The sequence below is a fragment of the Pseudochaenichthys georgianus genome, chromosome 16, assembly GCF_902827115.2.
Source record: "Pseudochaenichthys georgianus chromosome 16, fPseGeo1.2, whole genome shotgun sequence".
NCBI lineage: Eukaryota > Metazoa > Chordata > Actinopteri > Perciformes > Channichthyidae > Pseudochaenichthys > Pseudochaenichthys georgianus.
The window spans coordinates 14,349,248-14,373,128 of record NC_047518.2 but is presented as its reverse complement, the minus strand read 5'-3'; the positions used below and the strand labels follow the sequence as shown (position 1 = coordinate 14,373,128).

At 39.1% G+C, this 23,881-nt stretch overlaps 1 protein-coding gene across 2 annotated transcripts in view; it reads left to right on the top strand.

The window, feature by feature from the left end:
* Positions 1–23,881, top strand: part of LOC117461602 (plectin-like) — a 161,761-nt gene that overhangs the window by 55,211 nt on the left and 82,669 nt on the right. The window lies entirely within an intron of this gene.

Sequence of the window (23,881 nt, the reverse complement as noted above, 5' to 3'; positions counted from 1 at the left end):
CCCAACTATTTACCTTAACAATATTAAGTTAGCAATATATATGTTTTCGTTAATTTATTTATGATTTTGGTGCAATATGGGGTATCCAAAACAGTGTTAAGGATATACAATACATTCCACTATATAGCAAGAAAACTATAGCCAAAATGAGATGGAACAAAACTATATAAAATATTATGGTGTATCTTACTGGATGTCAGTAACTGATGCGTAACTTGGTACATTTGCTTAGGACTTGTTACATCTTATACGTTTGATGTTCCTGGATGGTTTTTGTAAAGCAGCAGGCTCATTCTGGGTATTACTGCAATGATCTGGGTGTGGCACTACATGCACACACACACACACACACACACACACACACACACACACACACACACACACACACACACACACACACACACACACACACACACACACACACACACACACACACACACACACACACACACACACACACACACACACACACACACCACACTGTTGTTTTTTCTATATTTTGCTGTTTTGTTTGAGAATAACATTTTACCAACCTTGATACTTCATAATGTGAACCTTTGCACATTCCTTGGACAATTTTGCACATTTATCAGATTTATTTTTTATATTATTCAAATCATTTTTTTCATATTTTTATTTTAATGTTATTTTAAGGCTTTCAGTTTCAATCAGATATGTAAGTGTTTTTTCCCCTCTTTTTTATGCAGCTTTCACTTTAAGATATTGTACATATTTTGCAGTGTTTTTATTGTTTTCTTTCTATCCTAATTTGTGTACTTTATTTTCTTTTGAATTTCATTTGACCTTATGTGTTTTCAGTATGTTATGCGGCAGTACACACTTTCTTTGAACAGGAAAACCTACTTAGCAATAAGCCTGATTCTTATTCCAATGCCATCCTGTTACATGGAGTTTAGTGATTCATAGGAAATCCACTTTATTTCATGATTGGCTGGTCTGTGTCCAGTGAGCGGCTGTGTTTGTTTTGCAGTATTGGACTGAAAAGCCAGTTTTAGGTGAAAGAGGAGGTGTAGGAAGAGTAGGAGGGGCATAGGGAGGAGCTTCGCACTGTGCTGATGTCTGCACACACACAATGTTTGTGTGTGTGTGCACATGGTGTATCACAGGAACCAAAACAGAGCAGAGCCCCGGTCAGCACAGGAGGAAAGTGACCAAAGAGAGACAGAAAAGACTTGGCAGTACACTTGAGACACAGGCATCTACTTAGACAAGGCGTCCATTCTTCAGCTGGAAAGGAAGGAGGCAATACTTTTTGAAGCTTCAACATCAACATTACCTGTCACCATTCTTCACAAGGAGGCCAGAAAGAAGTGACAATGACCACCCCCAGGTCTATCCAAAATGAGATCACTTCTCTCAAAGGTATTTACATTTTCTGCATCAGACTGAAACATTTAGCTGTGGGATCTCTGCTGATATGAACAGGCTTAACTGCTGAGAATGAAAGGGACATTTTATTGGTTCTCTATAGGGAAGCAGACGGGGAGGAGTGTCCGACACAGGCATTGTTTGAGAAGCGCCGGAAGCCCAGAATATCCCCCCAGCTCAGACAGCTTTTACAATCCCTTTTCTTTTAAGCAGAAAAACAGAATTTAGGTGAAGATAGAAAAGAGAATGGGCTTTTGTTGCCTGCGTTAGATGGTGTGTTTAGTTAATGTTGACTACCTAAATGAAGTTCCGAAGACAAGGCTGATGTACACTCACATTTGCCATGCAAAGCCAACCATGCAAATGTAAGCATTGTCTCGTCTCACCTAAAATTGGCAGTGAGGTTAATGAATGGGAAGCCATGCTATTACTCATCTGTATGTCTATGCTAGCATGTCTGTAAAAATGCAAGATATAGTATTTTGTTCACCATTCCATGCTTCATCACTCTGCATGTTTCCATGGTTACGTCTTTTTTTAACATGTGACCTGTCAAGTTTTACCTCTAAGAACTAGTTATGCACCAGTCTTGCTCCATTCTCTACCTAACAGTGGAATGCTAAGCATGTTTGATCACTAACCAACACTGTGAAGGGATGGTGCTTTGTTACACTGATGCCAGGGATGATCAGGAACATGATGACCACACAGATAAAAAGGCAAGGCTTAATAAAGTGTCAGAGGTGGAACTATTATGTTGCTGATAGGCCTATTGCAACAAGTAGTGGATACATGAGCAGAGTGCACACGCAGGCATTGGCAGACAAAGGGCAAAGCATTATACATTGTATTATACTGTATGGTTATACAGGGTATTCATTTGCATTTTCTTCATGAAAACATAACATAAAAGCCAAAATAAAGTGTAGAACCTAAGTTTAGGCTATGTATTTTTATACATGTATTTCTCTAATGTTTTAGGACCCGCAAGATCCAAGATTGTTTAAGTTTAAATGTCTAATTCTGTTAAGGTAAATGGGTAACAACAGCAGTAAAATATATTGAATACTACTACTAATAATAATAATAATCATAAAATAATAATGATGAAACAAATATGTAAAAGAATATAAATTAATCAGGAAGAGAGGCAATTTTAACATGGCTGTTTCAATGTTGTGCACTAAGGGCCATGAGTGACAGACAACAAAAGAGGCCCAGATGTGTTATGTTCAGAAAATGCAACCAACTATCAATAGGATTATGAAATAAGCCCAAAAACAAATCCAATAAAAGACCTCCAAAATAAGTGCAGATTGGATCCAAGCAAGCTTCTAAGGTCTTATAAGTGTCCCGTAATACATCTTGATGTTATTACAGCCGTCACCGTGTCACAGTCTGACACTTCCTTAGACGTTGTGTGTGAGTCCTCGCACATCTAGGCTAATGGGAAACTATTTATTAGATCTCACTACTGTGCAAAAGTTGGACAAGGAGCTTATTGGAAAGCAGCTCTGTGTTGAAAGCTCATACACCATGAACAGTATCATTAGATAATGCACAGAAGGAGGGCATGATTCCAGGAAGCTGTCAGATGTACAGTGTGTAGAATTAATGTGTTCTCTCCGGCAGTCTCTCTCTGCCTCTCTGTGTCTCATCCAAGGATCAATTCCAGTCTCGGTTGGACTCCCCGAAGAGAGATCTGCAGACATATAAAATCCCTGTGGCCTCTCCATGTTTCACATCATGACGGATATCCGCAGATAGCTACTGTACTGCTACTGTCATCCTGTAACAATGCTAGGGGGAATTATGTTCAGCAGCTGGTTTAAGTGTAGGAGAGAAAAAACGCAGCCTTTCTGTTTTCATATTTCTTGGTTCTGACGGGTCTGATCTTGCAAGTATTGTTGATAAAATGCATTCCATAGATGTGATTACATAAGAGGGTAGTTGGACGATAAAACAGGGTTGTGACTCTTACAGTCTTTTTACTATGTGCTATTGTGCGACTTGTGTTGGTTTGGAATGACCAAAGTCAAACAACTCGGTGTTCTGCACAGTAAAATCACTTTTTTCTCAATGAAATCGATTGGTTTTAAAGAAAGAATAGATAAAGGCTTTTATGCCATTGTAAAAGGTCTCTGACAGCAAGGTACAGAGGTGTACATATTCTAAATATAAAGCATTTAAACTGATATCTTTTTTTTAAGGTGGCTAAAATAGATTTTACTGCAAAACATTGAATAACTGCTGTTATCTTCTCTTTAGGTGTGCCATATGGCCAATCACGGTGAATATAATTGTATACACGCTAACAGTATATTTGACTTTTTTTAAATATTCGATCGTTGGATAACCATTTGCTAGAAAAGCTACCGTGATATAAATGGTTTGCAGAATTTTAACTGGTGGACACAGTCATATTGCTGCAGCGTTGATACGGTCATATTGCTCATCTCTAACGTCTCTCAGTTTTTGCTAGCATATGTGATGAAGCTAGACTTAGCATGCTAATGCTAATTAACGAGCTTGGATAGAAAAGATGAAGCAGCATCATAGTCTGACAATGATGAATTCCTTGGAGAGGATATGGAGGCCTGAGAGGTAAATAATTATTCGGAGTATTCCCGGAATTCTTTGCCATCCTAGTCCTTCAGCATTCTCTGTACTGTACACTCGATAATCAGAGGCAGAGGGAATTCCCTGACCAGGCAATTGTCAGCCACTGACCTCCCTCACAGACTGCATCCCCATTTCCAATGTGTAGGGCATGCTTACGTAGTCTGTTTCCTTCTGTCAGACTTCACTGCACCTCTGTTTCCTGACCATAACAATCTGAGGCAAAGGTGGCGTTCTGAACCGTTTGTCTTGTCTGATGTTAGATAAACAGACCGTATGTTTTGTAGGTAGCCCAAGGCTAAGGCCTTAGTATCAGGGCCAGTAAAAGGTCAACGTTACTCTATTTTAAATCATTCCTATGATATATTACGAACAGTTATTTTGTGTTTTACTACGAATGTCTAGCAACACGAGCGACCTCTACAGTACATGAGAGCAAGCCTGAATGAAGTGACAAACGTTTTTATGTGACAAAGCTACATGGTTAAGTTAAGTAAAAGGCCACGGTGTTCTGGTTTGGGTCGGCATGAGTATATTTGAACTTCTAACTTCTACATCTAAGCAACAACACTTATTTTTAAGGTTAAGAAAAAGATTGTTGTTTGGGTTGGTGTGTTTGTTAGACAACTGGCAAGTACACAAAAAACCAATGTTAAAATAGGTCAACCATGATTTTGGTTTACACGGGACAGAAACAGCTTTTTTCTTGGAGTGCGTTTTTGACACCTCTATCCATCCGGAACACTTCCCTACTCAAATTCCATCCACCCCACCTCTCCCATTTGCAAACCGCATCTGCCCTGACATCTTTTCTACACAAACACTGTTCACCACAAAAGTCTTCCCTATGCAAACTCTATCAATGAGGACTCCATCCAATACAAACTCTTCCCTACGCAAACTCCATCTACAAACGTAATCCCTACACGAACTATATCTACCCCGAAGTGAATTACACCCTCCCAGACCGCTTTCCTACGTGTACTTTTTAGGTGAAATTACTTCCAAAGAGGTAGCACTGCACGTCATGGCTCACAATAACATGGGTTACACTTTTTTGTTGGTGCATTACTTTTCAGTTATCATTAGAAACATTGAATAAGGACAGCCTGCAAAGCTTGATAAACAGAAGTTTTCCAATCCTTCCGCTCGTCGTTTACCTCAAAAGGACATGGATTGTCACATCATGCTGAAATGACTGCGGATGTTTCTTTGCATTTTATGCCCCTCTTTAAACCCAGCAAGAAAATATGTATATCATTTTGTAGGGAACACGAGGTGTCATCATTGGCCTTTAATGATATGATTTTTCCAATAATCACATGGTGTCGTCGTGTCAGCATTTATAGGTCTGTGGGGACACTCGTGTGAACGACAAGCAGTGCCAGCAACAAACTGGCCGCTCACATTATAATCTCCTGTTTGCTGATTACAGAGAACACGACGCAACAGAGACGCCACAGCTTGGGATAATGATGAATGCGTACTGATTTGACAACAGAGTGAGAGGCAGTACGTTCTCTGTGTGATTTCACAGAGATTTGACAACTCTGATTTGACAACAGAGTGAGAGGTTCTCTGTGTGATATCACCTTGCCCCTTGGCATCTCATAGCACTGTGACAGGTGTGTCTGTGTGAGAGACAGACAATGCCTGCGGTCAGTTTTCATATAGTCACGATTGTCTCCTTGTTCAGTTTCTTGCCTCACTTCAGATTGAGATCAAAAGGGCTAGCATTGTTACTGTTGTGAAATCTGCTTTTCAGTTTAATCGCTCTACTACCAATTATTTGTCATATGTGTTGCTGTTTTGGATCCTTGTCCACATTGATCTGAAGAATAAGAAAGCACAAAGAAAGGATCAGTCTGCATCATCATGTAAAGTAAAATAACTTATTGTGCAGAAGGGCTAATTTCAGAATGAGTAGTACATTAAGGTTGCAGTTGGTAAGACTAGAGGTCATTTGTTAATATACCAGGTATTTAATTTCATCATAATGCATTCATTGATTTATACTTTGTTTAACCAATTTGAGTTAATAAATTAACTAAATAATGAAAAAGTGTAGATCCTTAATACTAACTTAATGAGATGCTCCTACGTAGGTATCTTCTGCTATTGCTTATCTGCGTAAAATGGATATGTTTGCTTATTCAGTATTACAGTAGTCAGGACTTGGCTTCAGTTCTAAAGTAAGACATGATGTAGCTGGCCAAAGACATTTCATCTTTGATCGCAGACACAACCAGCTGCCAATAATACCAACAAAGGCAACAAACTGTATGACACATGTTGCGTGTCAGAGGAATGGAATGAGACCAAAGGACATGACAATACAATAATTTGGGAGGACGGTTCATAATTTAACTCTGAACTTGAAGGAATGATCAACCCATGCACTTTAAGTGTGAAGATAAGTCACGATAAGGGTTGGGCGTGTGCTTTTCCTCAGTGTGCATCCTCGTGTTTGTGTTTCCCACGGCTGGCTGGTAGCAGAGGCCAATCACTCTTAAACTAAACCAGCTTCGAGTTCAGTCATTTTCTGACCAATCTTTGTTTATTTGAATTTCTTTAACACAAACAATGCAACATTAACAAATGACTTAAAGTTTGATGCTACATTGGTGAATACATTTCTTAAACTGAAATCAACACTGAAGTAAAGGAAGTTCAATTTTAAAGTACTTTCCAATGGTAACGCATGCTTAAATATATAGATTTCCTGTGTTTCTCTTTTACGTCAAACAACAGTATCATTGGGTTTTGAACTGACAAAACTAATTTTTTTTAAAGATATAACCTTGGAATTTGAAAAACTGGAATGGACATTTTTTTTCACCTAACCATCGTTTCGTCGACACTTTTAAATACTTGTTATACAAATATTATAAGAACCTTTAAAGGACAACAGTTTCTCTTGCTTTGTGACATTAGATGTACCTCATTGGGCCAAAATCATTAAATAAGGTACACTTGTTTTTTGAAAAGTCCTCCTTGACAGAGAACGTGGTCGTTAAGTTTGGGGCCTAATACACACATGTGTCCACTCAGATAAAGTTGTTTTCATTAACAATGACTGAACATCTTTATGAACCCCACCCAGATATTTGCACACATTTTTTTTATGTACGGGAGTCTGTTGATTTTAAAACTGTAAAGGCCAGTTGGCTTACGTGTGGTCTATAAAAACAGGTAGGGCACGGCAATGTGTGAAACTTATTATTGTTTACTTGTGTAATAGTTCTTCCTCCTATTTTTCCTGGAGGTCCACCACATGGGAATTACATCAAATTCCTATTGTTTTTTCTGTGTCAGGCTTTATCTGGTATGTTACAGCTGTACTACAACAACACTGGGGTTTACAACTCGTATACAAGGAGGTACATATTGATATAATTGAATGTACAGAAAATGTCAACATTTGCATTGTTATTTCTTTCACCGGGGGGCTCTCGATGTATCTGCTTTCACACCGTCTTCAGTCCCTTAAGAAATTCGTACACAATTAAATACATTCCTGTGACATCCTCACATCCCTGCTAGGAAATGCATCATGGGTAGTTTCCCTTCTCTGCTATTTTTGGTGATAGTGAGACCCAGTGGAAAGACCTTATAGTACAGTCATGATGAACAACAGCTGTGAATTGACTTGGTGTCTCCCTAATCATAATGGAACGCTGAAAAAGTGAAAACTGTGTGTGAGCCTGTAGCCAGGGGCGCGGTAAGGAGGTGAAAAGTTAGGACGATTCTAAGGGCCCGTGACTGACAGGGGCCCAACAATCTTAGAACATTAAGAAAAAAATGTTTAAGTAACCGATGTGATATCTTTTCATGGGGCCCAAAATCCCTGGCGGTGCCCCTGCCTGTAGCTATGGGCTATTCCCTTACAGTCCCAAAAGCATGTGAGTGGAGTGAAAACACATGTTCCTGTCGCACAGTATCAGTAAAAGCTGAAGAAGAAGAACATTTGAATTGGTATCTGTATTGGCTGTTTCTTAAACCTGTAGAATTGAATATGTTTCGCCAATTAGGAGCAGCAAAACAAGCTTTAAACAAAGCATTGACATAACTAGCATACATTACATATCCATAGTAGTGTTGTCACGATACCAACATTTTGGTTTCGATACCGATACCAAGTCAAGAATTGCGATTCCGATTCTTTTTCGATACTTTTCTTAAAAAAAGGGAAACACGGAATATCGGCTTTAAAATTAGGAATAACAGATGATTTTAGCAGTCAGAACAACTAAAGCAGCAGTGTTACTAAGAACAGAAACGCCAAAGAGTCACATCTAATATAAATATATATAAAAGCATTTATTTTAATTGTGTAGCAGTGAGTTTAACATTTTGGCAGCACTGTTGAGCATTTTGAAAATGTATTTTCATGCCTCTGTGCTTAGTCTTTCTATCTTTATAGCCACTGGTGTAAAGTAACTAAGTTCATAAACTCAAGTACTACTTGGGTACAATTTTGAGATACTTGTACTTTATTTAAGTATTTCAATGTTTCTTTTGCTACTGTGTACTCCACTACAGTTCAGAGGTACATGGTGTACTTTACTCCACTACATGTATTAATACCTTTAGTTACTTCACGGATGTGGATGAATGATGTGAAATATAATCAACACTTAAATCAGACTTTAGTTCCACCTGGAGTAAATCCACAAGCTACCCTGCAGTATACAAAGTACTTCAGACTAGCTGCACCTCCACCAGCTACCCTGCAGTCTACAAAGTACTTCAGACTAGCTGCACCTCCACCAGCTACCCTGCAGTATACAAAGTACTTCAGACTAGCTGCACCTTCACCAGCTTTGAGAACACTTTCATGATCAATCATTATAAAACATATCATATATATTATTCTGAAATGGACCAATCTGCACAATGACTACTTTTACTGTCGCTACTTTAATACTTTTAGTTGAGGAACATTTTGAATGCAGTACTTTTACTGTAACAGACTATTCCTACACTCTGGTGCTTCTACTTTTACTGTCGCTACTTTAACTATATTTTGATGATAATACTTTTGTACTTTTATTTGAGGAACATTTTGATTGCAGGATTGTTCCTACATTCTGGTACTTCTACTTTAACTCAAGTACAAGACCTGGGTACTTCTACTTTTACTCAAGTACAAGATATATACTTATACCACCTCCGTTTATAGCCTATGAAAAAAACTAATAGAAAACGAAGGCTAAAGCTAACGTTAGCGGATAGTGATGCTAGTTTGCTAGTTACGTTTGCTCAACGATAATATTGCGACAGAAAAACTTTTCAGTGCACATCACGCTCTGCCGCTCCGACAGGGAGCTCTGCTCTGAACACCTGAACGGCCCGTTCACAGACTTCTGGCGTCTTTTTTGTCAACAAGCCGAAGCGCAGCGGCAGTTGCACTCCCACTTGCAGCCATGCTTCTCGTTTTCTCACATGCTCTGGCAGCTAGCGCGTGGCCGCGTGCACGAGAGAGGGGAGGGACTTAGAACGTGCTTGAGAGGAGCGGGACTGCAGGCACGGCTGCAGTGCAAGGAGTGGAAGCAGAGCGCTGAACACACACGGCTCTTATTAAAACGGCGCTTTTTCACGGGAGTACTTTTCCCCGTCATTCTTAAAGTACCGATACTAATGAAACGGAGGAATCGTACCGTTTTTAACGGCAGGGTATCGCGGTACCTTTTAAGTATCGGTACACCGTGCAACACTAATCCATAGGCACACATACAACAACATGTTTTTTCTGGACTCTTCTTTCTGGGGACTTGATCATAGTTCCAGTTATGTTCCCTAATCTGTTGTTTACCAGCTAGTTGCTAACTTTGTCTATTTGCCGTTTAGTGTTAGGAATGTAGCGTACAGTAAACAAATGCTCATAGACACAGTAAGAGTGAGCCAAAACAACATGCTAAAATATGCTTAAATACGTTGTCACTACTGTTAGAGCAGCTTTAAATAAACAATATCAGCTTTGAAATGTAAACTATGCTTAGTACATCATTTGCTGTGAATTAATTGCTAATTGCATGTAAATCAGTAAGCATAATAGCTATGCTCAGTAACTATGTGAATTTCAGTGCATTTATAAAAAAAACTTTAATATGAAACACAAACTTGTTTTCACCTGAGGCAATGAAGGAGGTCACATATGTTCAACTTTTACTTAATGAACAATTCAAAATGTAAAGGTAAAATTAAAACACTAAGTAATAATATGCAATTCTAACAAGAGGGAATATGAACACATTTTCATGAAAGCAAAACACATTGTCAATGTCAAGTTTTTTCTAGAAACATTTCAATTTCAAATAAACAAACTGTATACTTTAATTCATTAACAGAGACTTCATTTATTAACAGAGGCAACAGAAGCAGCTTGTTTCTGATTCGCTGGCCCAGGAAGGTGATTGCCTGCATCCTGTGCTTCATTGTCTTCGTACCCGTTGTAACCGCTCTCAAGGTGTCAAAAACCACAAGCGCCTTCTCAGAATTGTGGCTGGAACTTTTACGCTTTTATTGCCCCAGGTCAAAAATTCAGAATGTTCCATCTACTTTCACATGTCTGAAAATACATGAAGGAAACATACATCCTTTCTATTTACAGCCAATTTAGCATCTTTTTATCAATGGTAAGCTTAATAGAGGTAGGTGAGGTAAAGGTCAGGTCTGCCAACAGCAGAACTGTCAACAGTTGAACCAAGAGTGACTTTAGCTAATGGATAAAATAACTAGAACATGTTCTCAGGGCCTTCTGAGCTTAGTGCCATATGCATTTTGTTTCCCATGCAACAGACGGTGCAACAAAACAAAAACATGTAACACTATACTGTACAGTATACACGACTAGATGTTGAAGGAAATGCATTTGTTGGTGTCCTGCAAGGAACACGGCTCAGCGCTCTATAAATGACCTTTTTACTTCCAGTGGAGGACTGCTCTTTTCTGTATTTTCATCTGGGTCTGATCAGAGAAAGGCTTCATTCTTTTAGGAGTAAACGTTCATGTCCAATTACCAGACATCTAGGATTAAAGTGGCTGCCATTTAAACAGGAAACGTCATTCACAGTTCCCTCCGCTGATATCTCCAGGTTGGGTTAATGTGTGTCGAGCTATGCTGCAATTTAAGAATCTGCATTAATCATTAACCCTGTGCAGAAAACACATTCAGTTGAACACCAGCTTGACTACACTGCTTTCACACCACACAGCCATTTACTACTATGGCTGCTATTTACACTACATGAAGTAAATGTGTGCGTTGTTTAACGTTCAGTGACAGTTATGAATCCACCTGCACAAGCTTTAAAGGAAGACTTCACACACAAACATATTATTATTATTTACAAGCATTTCTTTGAAGACCATACAATTGAGAAGTCACATATTATGCAAAATCCACTTTTTCATGTCTTTTATACATAAACATATGTAAAGAAAATCTGAAAGTTTCAGGAAAAAAGATTAGCTGACTTTTTTTTTACCAAATACCTCTCAGAGGTATATGTATAAGTAACAGACAGAGAATCAGCACTTTTGAAACAGGGCTGAAACAGAGGGGTTTATGGGATGCTACAATGATCTGATTAAACTATGATTAATATTTGTAAACATTTATTTGTAATTATTTTTATTGCACATTCTTACTTTAAAAAAATATCATTTTTATTTATGGCATTCTGAAATGGAGCAACTGTCACAAAACCTAACTTCCTCTGGGATAAATAAAGTATTTTGATTATAAATTTTTTTCTGTAAATAACAACCACTACTACTTACAGTACATCCATTAACACTCTTCTCTGTTTTTTGATTTTCCTTAATTGTGAAGGTATGCAAGTAATGTTTTTGCCTCAAGGTTGAGTATATGTTGTACCATTAGCATAACACTGCACACCTGAATGTAGGTAGACCGAGTAAGATGGCCTGTTGCATACACATACTATATATAACTTTGACCCTCATGGACACACACCCTCTCTGTACAGTATATTACACAATGCATATGCAGTACAGTGTTGGCTCAATGCCATGTCACTGAGTCTTCAGTATGTGGCACTAGTCCAGAGCATTTACATTCTGCAGCCCCCTGATTCTGCCGTCATCTGTAACGCTGTTGTCCCTCTAATGAGAAAAGACTCTTGTCCCTTTTATCCCTGCATGACTGCAGAGCAAGAACATTTGACACGTAACATTGGATGGTGAAAATGCCTCTTGTCCCAAAACAAAGATGCATAGCAACCTCACGTGTATCCTCCTGAAAGCTAGTAATGTGACTGTGATTATTGAATTATACATCGGTTAGTCCATCAGGAACACAGTGCTTGTGCCAGATTTAATTTCATTCTTTCACTCGTGTTCTTTGTCCCCTTTCAACTTTACACCCTTGTTTGCTTTTGTTGCAGCACTGAAATTCTAGCTCTTTTTCAAACACTTCAGCTCTACACACACACGAACAGAGGTATTATTATGGAGGGCGGCTCTGAACTGTGAAGGAGGAGGTGGGGTGGGGGGGACTCCCATTATGTTGATATACACAGTGGGAAGTGCTTGAAAGAGAGAGCGGAGGAAGAGCATATATAGTGAGAGAAAGTCAAAGATCCGGAGTGGCACGCTGAGATAAAAAAGAGCTGAGGGAGTTGGCTGTGAAAGAAAGCCGTCGGGGGGGCTGCAGTAGCCCTTGAAGTTCCAAAGTTCTTGACTGTAACTGTTCAGCATGGATTCCTTCTGCTCGAGCAAAGGTAAGCCACGCTGTTGTGTGCACTGTAAGGGGAAATAACCGTAACGAAAGAAAGGAGACGGGTAGCAACACCAGGAGGTAAAGTGATACAGGTGGAGAGCAGACGGAGAAAGCATTCCGAGGCTGTGGGTGGGACTGCACATGGCTCGACCACAAAGCGGCAGCAAACGCATAACAGGTGTCTGTCTGATTCTTTCAAACCTTAACCCTAACCCTAGGTTGGACGATATTACGTCCTTCTTCTAACTTTGAGACAATGGAAATGTGTCATTTGTCCGATTATTTTGCCATATCATTGAAACCCTCACGTGTCGATTTAGTTGAGCCATGGAATGTTGCAAATGAATGAGCTGGACTGCTTTATGGCAACATCAGATATAGAGATTTCTTTTGGGCAGTGCCTTGATCTTGTGTCGTGCATTTTGGTTTCTGGACATACCTAAAACAGACATGGCCATTTGTTGCTTTATCTATCATTGATGCTTTATTAAAGAGAAAGAGAAATAACTAGAAGGTCAATCGGAGAGTGAATACCTCCGCTAAGGCTATTCCCTATCTTGCAATGCTAAAGAAAGTGATCAAATACATGCGCTACTAATTGGGATCCAATCCAATCTAATTGGGTTCTTCCCTTGCCACTGCTTCACGACCGAGTTTCATACACATCGGGCCAGTAGTTTTGCTGTAATATTGCTGAAAGAAAAACTAAACTGAAAAACATGACAGCCTAAAGGGGAGAAATACAATTGTGTTTGTATGTATATGTACAGTGCGTGTGATGGAGGATATTTCAGAAGACCATTTAATTATTAGTAGTCACAGTCAATCATCCAGCAGCTCTGACATTATAGAACAATGAATACATTATAATACAGCTGAGTAGTGAGGAGCCCGGGGGGGGGGGGGGGGTGCTTAGTGTTCTGCTGTTCAGTCTAATGGAATAGTGGAGCATTACACATGAGTTGTTAAAAGCTGGTCCAATTATACTTATTTGATTATCATCCACACTATTCATTTTGAAGTCAAGTAATTATGAAGGGATAATTCCAAAATAAATGCTGGATTAATAACTGTGTTCAATTGTTGGTCTCTTGTAACTAGCATTTTTTTCTTTTTTCTTGACATTTCTTGACAAAGAAAGATCTAAAGTAATTTATGAATAATCTTCATTTGAATAAATAATTAAATTGATAGTTCAATCTAAAGCAACTGAATTCACAATTAATCATTAGCAGTACATGTAGTGTATACATTTAGCTAAATAGTAACGATTTAACTTTTTGCAACATTGTTAGGCCAATCAAAAACATTGGCTAAAAAGGGGGAAAAGCAACATTATAAGTGGCTTATGCAGTGACACATAGAAAGGTTTAAGTACTGTAGAGTAGAATGCTTCTAAGTACCAAGGCAATGCAGTCAAATGACCTGTGAGTCTGAAGTCAATTGTCTTTTTGAGCCAACACACATTTGCCTGAAGAACATTGTCTTCTGTGTTTGTCACTAGATCAGTGTGTCATCCATATTTTGCTTGTCTTGTCTGTACTTGCAGCCATCACAGGGAAACATGCTTTAAGGCTGCTAATGATTGTTTTTGCTGTATAGCGCATCGTAGTTGTATTACCCTTGTACCGAACCTCAGCGTGTTATTTCCCTGGAATTGTCAGGGGTTTGTGGTTACATGTCGAGAAGAGGTTACATTGTATAGGAACCTGATCTTATAGATATAGGTAACCCACAGACACTATTTCTCTCCATGGTCCCAGGCATGATGGTGTTTGGAAAGTGGATCACCTGAGATATGAATGCACATCAGTGCAAACATACTATGACGAAAGCCTAAGTTAAGACAGCAGAAACATTCAAAGAACTCAAGGAAATCCATACGCTATGTTTGCTAAACTATAGTCAAAGCCTTTTGGGGGCTGATTTGTCTCATGTATCCATTTTTCGAAGTCCAGTTGCACTCACTCGTTAGCTTTACTTGATGCCATTCCATATACATTTTTTTCTTGGAATATAAAAGGCTTATTAGCAAGTGACGTACTATCTCAAATCTACCTTTTTTTTTTAACAAAACTTAATCTAATATTTACCTTGTCTTCTTACAAACACTTTACTGTTCTGCCAACACTTGAAAGCAGAAACTGTAAGTCAAGCTACTGTACTGCCATTTATTAAAAGCCTGTCTGGTGCAACACAGCACTTGTCAACAAAGGCCCCATTCTGAGGTGTTAAAACACCAATTTTCACACAGGTGCATTATTATGTTCCAAGGGATTCTGAAATCCTATCCAGCATGTAGACCGCTTTATATATATTCATATATATACATAATTGTTTTGTACCATATGCAACATTAACAATACGATTGATACATTCTAGGCTTTTTGCAGAAGCTATATATACGTGTGAGAACAGAAAAGGAGAACGCGTCAAGAAAATGACGCCATAGTACGTTACATACTGTTTGACTACTAAGTGGTCTTTTGTAAGTGCAGCACTAAAGAGCACAGATCTTGTGACGCCCGATATAAGCCGTTTCAATATACTGGTCTGCATTAGCCTATGATCTCATCATTGTACATACGGTAAAGGACGGATCAAACCTTTGGAGGTGAATGATGCTGACTGTGGCGTACAGAGATGTACTGTCTAGTCTTCACTAGTGGCTCCCTAATACGCCAGTGTATGCCCTGCTTCAGCACCCTGAGCAGTACAGTATATTACCCTCTGTGCGCTCTGCTGAATGTGATGTTGCCATGATGCTGACTCTCAGTCCAGAGCCCACAGGGACGGGGTTTCCATCACTCAAAAGGCCTTTTGCTGTCACACTCTCTGGGATTACCCAGCAAGAATTTCCCACTGAGCTTCCATCAGGCCGCAGCACGATTCAAAGACCTCCCACAGGGTGAGGATAATTACTGTACAAGGAGTTACTGTCCAAGTGTCTGGCTGAGGGGCGTTTGTCTGTCTGGCAGGGACAAGGGTTGCCGACTGCAGCAAAACTGAGAGGAAAAGCCAAAGGCAGATTTCCGAGTCTGTATTCACTGGTGGAATGTGTGTTAGATGATGTTGTTCGACAGTGGTATATTGCAGTCTCCACCCCCTAGTGGACAACCAGAGTGTAGCAGGTGCCAACACAGGAGCTTTTGACCTCATCACTGCATCATTTCCTTTGAAAAGACTCACACATATTTGCTTTGATTTGCTCTAAATGCTTATTTCCCTAACGATGTATCCACTCTAAAAACATCCCTCTCTATCATCACATATGACCCAATAGAAGTGCATGTCGGTGACCTAGTTTAAGTTATAAGCCCATTCACTTGGTGTTATCAGTGGTTCAGTGTGGGTCATTTCTATGTGTGTGTGTCTTAGTTGTGTTATCAGTGGTGTTATCAGCCTCGTATACAGTAGTTGGGACAGAAGGGGCCTGCTATACTGTATCAACTTGCACGGTTTGTTAATTTATTTACATGGTTTCTATAAAAGTGTTGCGACCAGGAGCCAGACCATACAAGGAAGCTACAAAAACACACATTCACACAGAGTGTTTGTCAGAGGATATCCAATGTGTTAGAAGATTGCATTATGGCCAATGCTGCCCCTCATGTTGCTCTCCAAAGACTGTTCACTCAACATGACTGATCAGTACTGCATGGACTCTAAACAAATACCAGAACGCTTCTAATATCAACATATTGCCTTGTTGCCCACACATTCTGCATGTATATGGCTATCTGTTTATAGATATTAGATGTAGTCTGATTGATGGACAACTACAGTAAGCCTTATCATTTCTGCTTCACAATAGTGTCAGTTTTTTAAATGGAAAAAGGCCCAAGAATAGATTATATTAAATTGTGTGAATGATACATCAGTTTTTCCTTTGACACTGGCCGGATGCAACCCCATGACAAATCTAAGGCTATTAGACGCTCCCTGTCTTAATTAAATATTGCTTCCTCAGCAAATGAGGATGTCCTTGATGTGCACATGGTTCACTGCTGTCACTATCCGGAAGCAGACAGTCCATCTAGTATTAATGACCATGTGATGAACTTGAGTGCTCTTTTATTTCATGAGTTCACACATTGGAAATATGAAGTGTGATTCTGGCAGCAGTTTTCATCACTTGTCAGTTATCATCAAATTGCAAGAATTGAATATGCCCTAGAAATGATTTCTATTGTGTACTTTTTTTTTTTTTACTGTTGGTCATATAGCGTTTCTGGAAATACGATTGTTGTTTATTAAATAAAACCCTGAGAAATAACCATTTATTTGACAATGTAGGAACAAATAATATAAATCTATAACACTTCAAAGCACCCCACTAAAAAGTTATTATCCTGGCCATAAGCTTTTAATTAATGTACCATATATATTTACCATAAGCGTTTACCATAAACACTTTGACAGTCAGCTGTTGACAACCATACCAAAAGTTACACGGATCCTATTTTAGAGCAGGATATTTCACAAATGTCACAACCTGATGATTTAACACTGTGTTGGTTACCAATAAGAAACACTATCAGACCTGATGGCTGGTGGCATTTGTGACTCACATGCACAGGGAACCGTACTAGTGATGACAGTATGTGGAGTATGTCCTACACAGTAGCGGGGCAGTGTGGGTGGTAATGGCCGGGGGCAGAGAGGAATGACCCCGGTGTAAATGACAGCTGTAAAAAAAATGGCAACTTCTAATAGAATATATATTTAGACACATGTTGGGAGTATTTGTGATGAATGTTTCCTGACACAACACACAAGAGCATTGTTTTTCATCTACTTGTAATATTGAGAGTTTGGCGCTACTTTGCTTCCGTAACATATCGTTCAGACTGGCGGAAAAAAACCTCTGAAATACAAATCCTAGTTGTTTTATACAGTATTTTTTTATTTTTCTACTAAATTCTCCTCAAGTTAGCATTATATGTTGCCTCATGATCCACATGTAATAACTTTTAGAATAAATTGAATTTAACAAAACATATCTTTAAAGTAAATCTCCACTTTAGTGGCACTTGCATACACCACATTTTCCATTCTCATTCCTATATACAGTATATATTGAAGGTTTTTACAGAGGGTTATGTTTGATATAGTTCATGACCTGAGATGAATAATTATAGAATATTTAGTTTGTCATATTAATTGAGTTATAAAAAGAGATTTACAAAATTCCCTGTGGAAAAACATTTGACTCTAATATGTTTAGAAAATGAAACAAGAGCCTGCCTTTCTCCAGTTTTCATGAATGTACTGGAAGTGTATGCACGTTAGTCCATATTTATTAAGATCATTCTTAATTTGCCCATTTACATGTACAGTTTCAGAAAACATGTAATGCAAAAAATAATTACCCCACTATTTTGATGGTGATCAACTGGGGAAATATAATTTTGATCAGTATTGCTTAATGTCTCTCCCACTTTCTCCTGATCCCTAATAAGATGATTAGGAAAACATGGGGTTATTATTATTTTTTTGAATGGTTTCTGGTTTATAGAATGATTCAAAGACATATCTAAAAAGCCGTCTCTAAAAACTTTACAAGCTATGTCAACAAAATTAAACCTAAACAAAAGAACATTGCTTCATCCAATGTTTATATTTCTGTTCTGGTAATGCAGAATTTCATAAAACTTGTAATACAAAAATGGTCTTAATGTAAGTAAACAACCTGGAGGAGTCTCATGGGGTTACTTCATTGTTTACCTATTCAACTGTAGTATCCACCCTAATGTGTAGACATTTGAAATAGCTTATAGTGGATGCTAACCGTCCTAGTATTAATACGTTTCTATCATGCTTTGAAACCCCCAACTTGCCTTTGTTCTTTTCTCCAGTAGATGGTGATATTTGCTAGGTAACTTGAGTTTGCCTCCTGGACATGTTATTCATAACGAGGGATTCATCTTCCTTAACCTTCAGTGCAATAGTATTTACAAGATCTAAATGTCCACCCTTTTTTGCGCAAAAAAGGGTGGACATTTAGCTGACATTAACTTCCCCGAAGGTTCAGACGAGATGATTCATTTGTAACTCGGCTCTTTCGTCGGAGAAAACTATTAAACCCAGAGTGTTTCAGCATGTGGAGAAAAATGCATGCATCTGTCTGAAGTATTTGCAATTGTCAGAGGCCATTATTCATTCTGACCGCTCTGCTAATGCAACACTCTGGAAGACCCGTTTAGTTTCTCTCTGGTATGTAACCCTGAGGATTCAAATGTAACTGATGTATCTATAAGAGATGAGAGATAAGGTATTTTTCTTTTTTTTATTCTGATTTCACTAATGCTTTGTCTTTCTCTTTTTCAGGTGAGTGCCTCTTCTTCGGTGGTTGCATTGTTGTCAGAGGATGGTCCTGATCATCTGAACCAATAAGTACTGCATGAATTAAAACCTTTATGAAAGAGGTGGATGATGGATGCTTGAGCTTCACATTTTTCTAAGAGACTTGGTTTCTGAACTATTGAGGTGATAGATATTCTGTATCACACAACTAAAGTACTCTTTCAACACACCTTCTTGCTGTGTTGAAAGAGTTCTTGGGAATCTGAAGAGGTTGGGTCAGGACTTGCCCTCATAGGCCATCGTTTTCCTCAGAAGAACATCTGGAACTCTTTACACCCAGTTTGATAAGACAGCGGTTGGGCTTTAACACCAGGTAACTTCACTGTTTTGCTTTAAATGTGCAAACTCGTAGAAACTGACGGTACAGAGAAACAGAGGCTGCCCCATTGAGTGGGAGAGTGTGTTCTCTGTCAGTGTCATTGAGACTCTGTTGATGGTGGTGTCCATATTTGCTTGGTGGAAAGTGAATTACCATCAAATGTGGATGAAGTGAATGTGTGGGTGTGTGAATGAAGGATGGGGTGGGGTCGGACAATGTTATCTCAGTTACTCTGAACTTTACTCATACAACAAAAAATGCCAAGAACGTATGTGTGTGCGCGGGTGGCGCATGTCAGTACAGTGGCAATCAATCTCTCTGCCATAATAATAATAATAATATAATAATCCTTATATTTATTATAGCGCTTTATCAATGACTCTCAAAGCGCTTTTACAAATACACATTACACATACAGATCATACATACATGTAATGGTCATCTACTGTGGACAATACCCACAGGAGCAAATTCGGGTGAAGTGTCTTGCCCAAGGACACAACGGCCTGACGCAGTGGGGCGGGAGCGGGTTTCGAACTGGAGTTCCCCAACGCCCCCTTGATCTGATGATCAAACGCACATACCACTGCGCCACCCGGCTATTAGCCATAGCATGTATACACGCCTTTCAGCCCTTACATCTTAGAAATGTTTTAAAATAAACTAAGGAACTATCTTTTCTATCTCTATATTTGACCTTTATTTTTGCCTGATCTTGTCCAGGCTAACCCTTTGCATATTTGAATGAAATGTGTCATACAGTCACTTTTACTTCAGAACATACTGGTTCACATTTCTTCACCTGAGGCAGAGTAATTACTCATCCGTGGCCATTTCACACCTCATGGGAGAGCTTTAGAAAGTGAGGTATAACATGTTGAAAGTCATCCAACTGGTTTGCTTTTACTTCAAATGATTGGCTGCTATTAAATTCATTTGATACTCATTCATATTTTACGCATACTGCTCGTAGAATGTTCTGTTGTACTGTACAGTATGTGTGTGCCTGAAACACAGCTAGCCCCACAGCTTTTTTCAGTGCATTCATTCATGGACATGTTACTGTAAAGTCTTCAAAAACTCAAGAAAGTACCATAGGAGGGAGGTTGGTGAAACATAATAGCATTTTGCAGAGCTGAAAGGGTTGTAACCTGATCTGCCGTTTCGTCCCAACGGGGCCAACACAGCCTGAAGGACAAACTGTTATTAAAGCCTCTCCATGACTGTTACTTCTTTAATGCTCTTTTTGTGCCAGTGGTGGTAAATGGCTCCACTGTATTGTTGAAAGTTGCAACGGCTCCCCGTCCCAGGTTTTTATTACAATTTGGAAAGGGAAGCGGCCCATTGTTTAGACTGAGTCGAGTCATAGGTATCACAGTGGAAAAACAGGATGTGAAGCCTGTCCAGCTTTGCTGATAAGAACAAGCGAAAAGGAAAGCCAAATGCCATCTGCTGCAGCAGCAAGGACAGTAAAAAAAGTAGGGTGGGGCACATGAATAGCCTGTACTATAAGTTAGACTGATAATATAAATGTATAACACGCTAAGTCCAAGGAAAATGTGTAAATGTTTTATTACTGCTTCCAGTGTAGTGTACTTTGAAGCTGCACAATAACAATGAACACTGATATTTTATTTTACAACTGTACGTGTGGTGTATTATTTCCCAGTGTTGGTGCATTGGACTTTCTCCAGTCTCACAGACAATGCTGTGTGATAAACAACAATGCATGGCCTTATTATAAAGTCTTCCATTCCACTCACTGGGTGAAGCTCGGTACCTGCTGCATACACTGATGTTATTGTGGTTGATTCCAAAGCACAGACTCAAGTTCATGCCAGATAAGTTGTCTGTAGATGCCAGGCTGTGTGTATTTTCATCACACCCTTGCATGAAAGGACACGTTGGGTACATTTTATAGTATTTGTATTAGCCTGTAATTATACTCTATTGCACAGGTGTTTCAGACAACCAGAGCATTCCTAAAGCCCATGAGCAAAGATAAGATCACACACAGGAAATGTCTTGACTTATCAAGTGTCATTTCTGCAGAACTACTCACATTCTTTTCTGTATGCAGGCGTTGTTTGACTTCATACCTGTCTGCTATGCTGCTTGGGCGGTGCTCTGTCCTCGCCCAAGGGCATGGCATGATAGGATTTCAGGAGGTGAAGTCATTCCAATGAAATACTTTACGTTTTAGAAGAACAGTCAGGGTTAATTGAAAATGCCACGGATGTTGTGTTTGTCTCTGCATTTGTGTAGTTGCAAGAGTCCTCTTGTGGGCGGTGTATCTCAGTGAAAGCTGAATGTTACAGAGATTATAATGACTCAGTGAGTCATCGCTGTCTGAAACCGGACTCTAAAGTTGTGGGAGAGTAGGCCCCCTCTTTCCTCAGCCACAAACACACAAAATACGTTTACTACAACTCTTTGTTTTGTGAAAGAAGCAGCTCCTGCAGGCATTTATTTTTTCTCTACTCAAAAAATAAGGAATGCAACAGACTCATTCTCTGCAGGCGGAGTTTTACGGGAGTACAAATAATACATCACCTGTCAGGGTGTGTGTATGTGAGAGGATTCACCTGAAATGTGTGTGGGTATATGCTTTTCGAGGCTGAACAGGATGCCTATCTAAAAATAAAGCCCAGGCTCTTCAGGTTACGATGCAAATCCGCACATACTGGCAGCCAGTCAGGAAAGCACGCAGTCCGGATCCTGTGTCAAGTTTTGTTGTTTGATATCTGGTTGCCGTGGCAGCAGCAGCAGTAAGGCAACAAGACCTCAACCGTGGACAAGCACATGGTATTTGCCTAACCTGTGGGCTGCGTTGCTACAGCAACAAAAGTCCAGCTTGGCCACACCCATATGTGGTGTGCAGACGCTGACTCATTGAGCAAAAATTCAAATTCGTTTTTCGTTTTTTCTTTGATTTTAAATGTGACTTTGTTGCATTGTCTGGGACAAGTTTTCGTATTCACACAGATACTTCCTCTGTTGTGTTTGAATGAAGGAGTCTAGCACCAGTCTGTGGCATAAGTCTGTGTCTCTGTGTGGCACAAACAGGCTGGTCCCTGTTGGCACTGCCAGACCTGTCGCTCCAGCCATTTTATACCCTCCTCACTAACCACATGGCAGCTCCATTTTGTGAGACTCAACTTTCATTTAAGTATGCGGTCCAATCACAAGTACTTAAGCAATATAGATCACAAGTCTGCCTCTATGACAATAAGATTCATTTGATCTCTCAATAAAAGTCTCCAGGCTTAAAAAAACATTTCCGAACATGATTAATTCGATGCATTCCAGTCGTGTATTGTGTGTGAAATGTATGTTGTGCTGTGTTTGATGACCGCTGTCATATATGCCGGAACCAAAGACATTTTATGCAAATTAAATGGCAATAAAGTAAGGCAAGGCAAGTTTATTTATAGATCTCCTTTCAACACAAGGCAATTCAAAGTGCTTTACAAAAATGAAAGACATTAAGAAAATGGCATTTAAAAACACTCATTTAAAAGCAAAGATAATAAAACATGAATAACACAGGTATACGAATACAAGTCACAGTGCAGTGTGAGATATGAATATATCAATTAAAAGCAGCGGCAAAAAGAAAAGTCTTCAGCCTGGATTTAAAAGTAGTAGGAGTTGCAGCAGACCTGCAGGTTTCTGGTAGTTTGTTCCAGATAATCAAGTAATCTGAATCTCAAGCTGATATGAGTCTGAATCAAACAAATACAGTTTCTATCCAAAGTCGTTGGTGCAAAATGTATCCGTCTCCTGGACAGTCAATGGGATTGGATAATGAAATGAGTAACTATTTATGAAAGTATTGACATTGTAGTGTTGAACAAAGAGAGTACAATATAAACATTTAATGGAAAACAGACAGGGATTGTACATTTATTTGTGTAAGAATTACATTAAACTAATCTCTTTATGGCTAAAATGAACACAAGGATGAATAATAACATCTCATTCAATGCACATGTCATGCAAGTGTTGTATTAAGACTTGTTTAATGTTTCCTTAATCAATCAATCAATCAATCAATCAATCAATCAATCAATCAATCAATCAATGTTTATTTATATAGCCCAATATCACAAATGTTACATTTGTCTCAGTGGACTTCACAGTTTGTACAGAATATCAGTATGACAATACGACACCCTCTGTCCTTAGACCCTCACATCGTACAAGGAAACACTTCTGAAGAAAACCCAGTTTAAAGGGAGAAATGGGAGAAACCTCAGGGAGAGCAACAGAGGAGGGATCCCTCTCCCAGGACGGACTGACGTGCAATAGATGCCGTGTGTAAATTGAAAAGATAATACATTTGCAACATAGGTAGTCCAAATGTTTGGAAATGCATGTGTGTATAATAGGAAGATGAATCCACGAGGATATCCATCCAGGACTTATGATCCAGGACCACA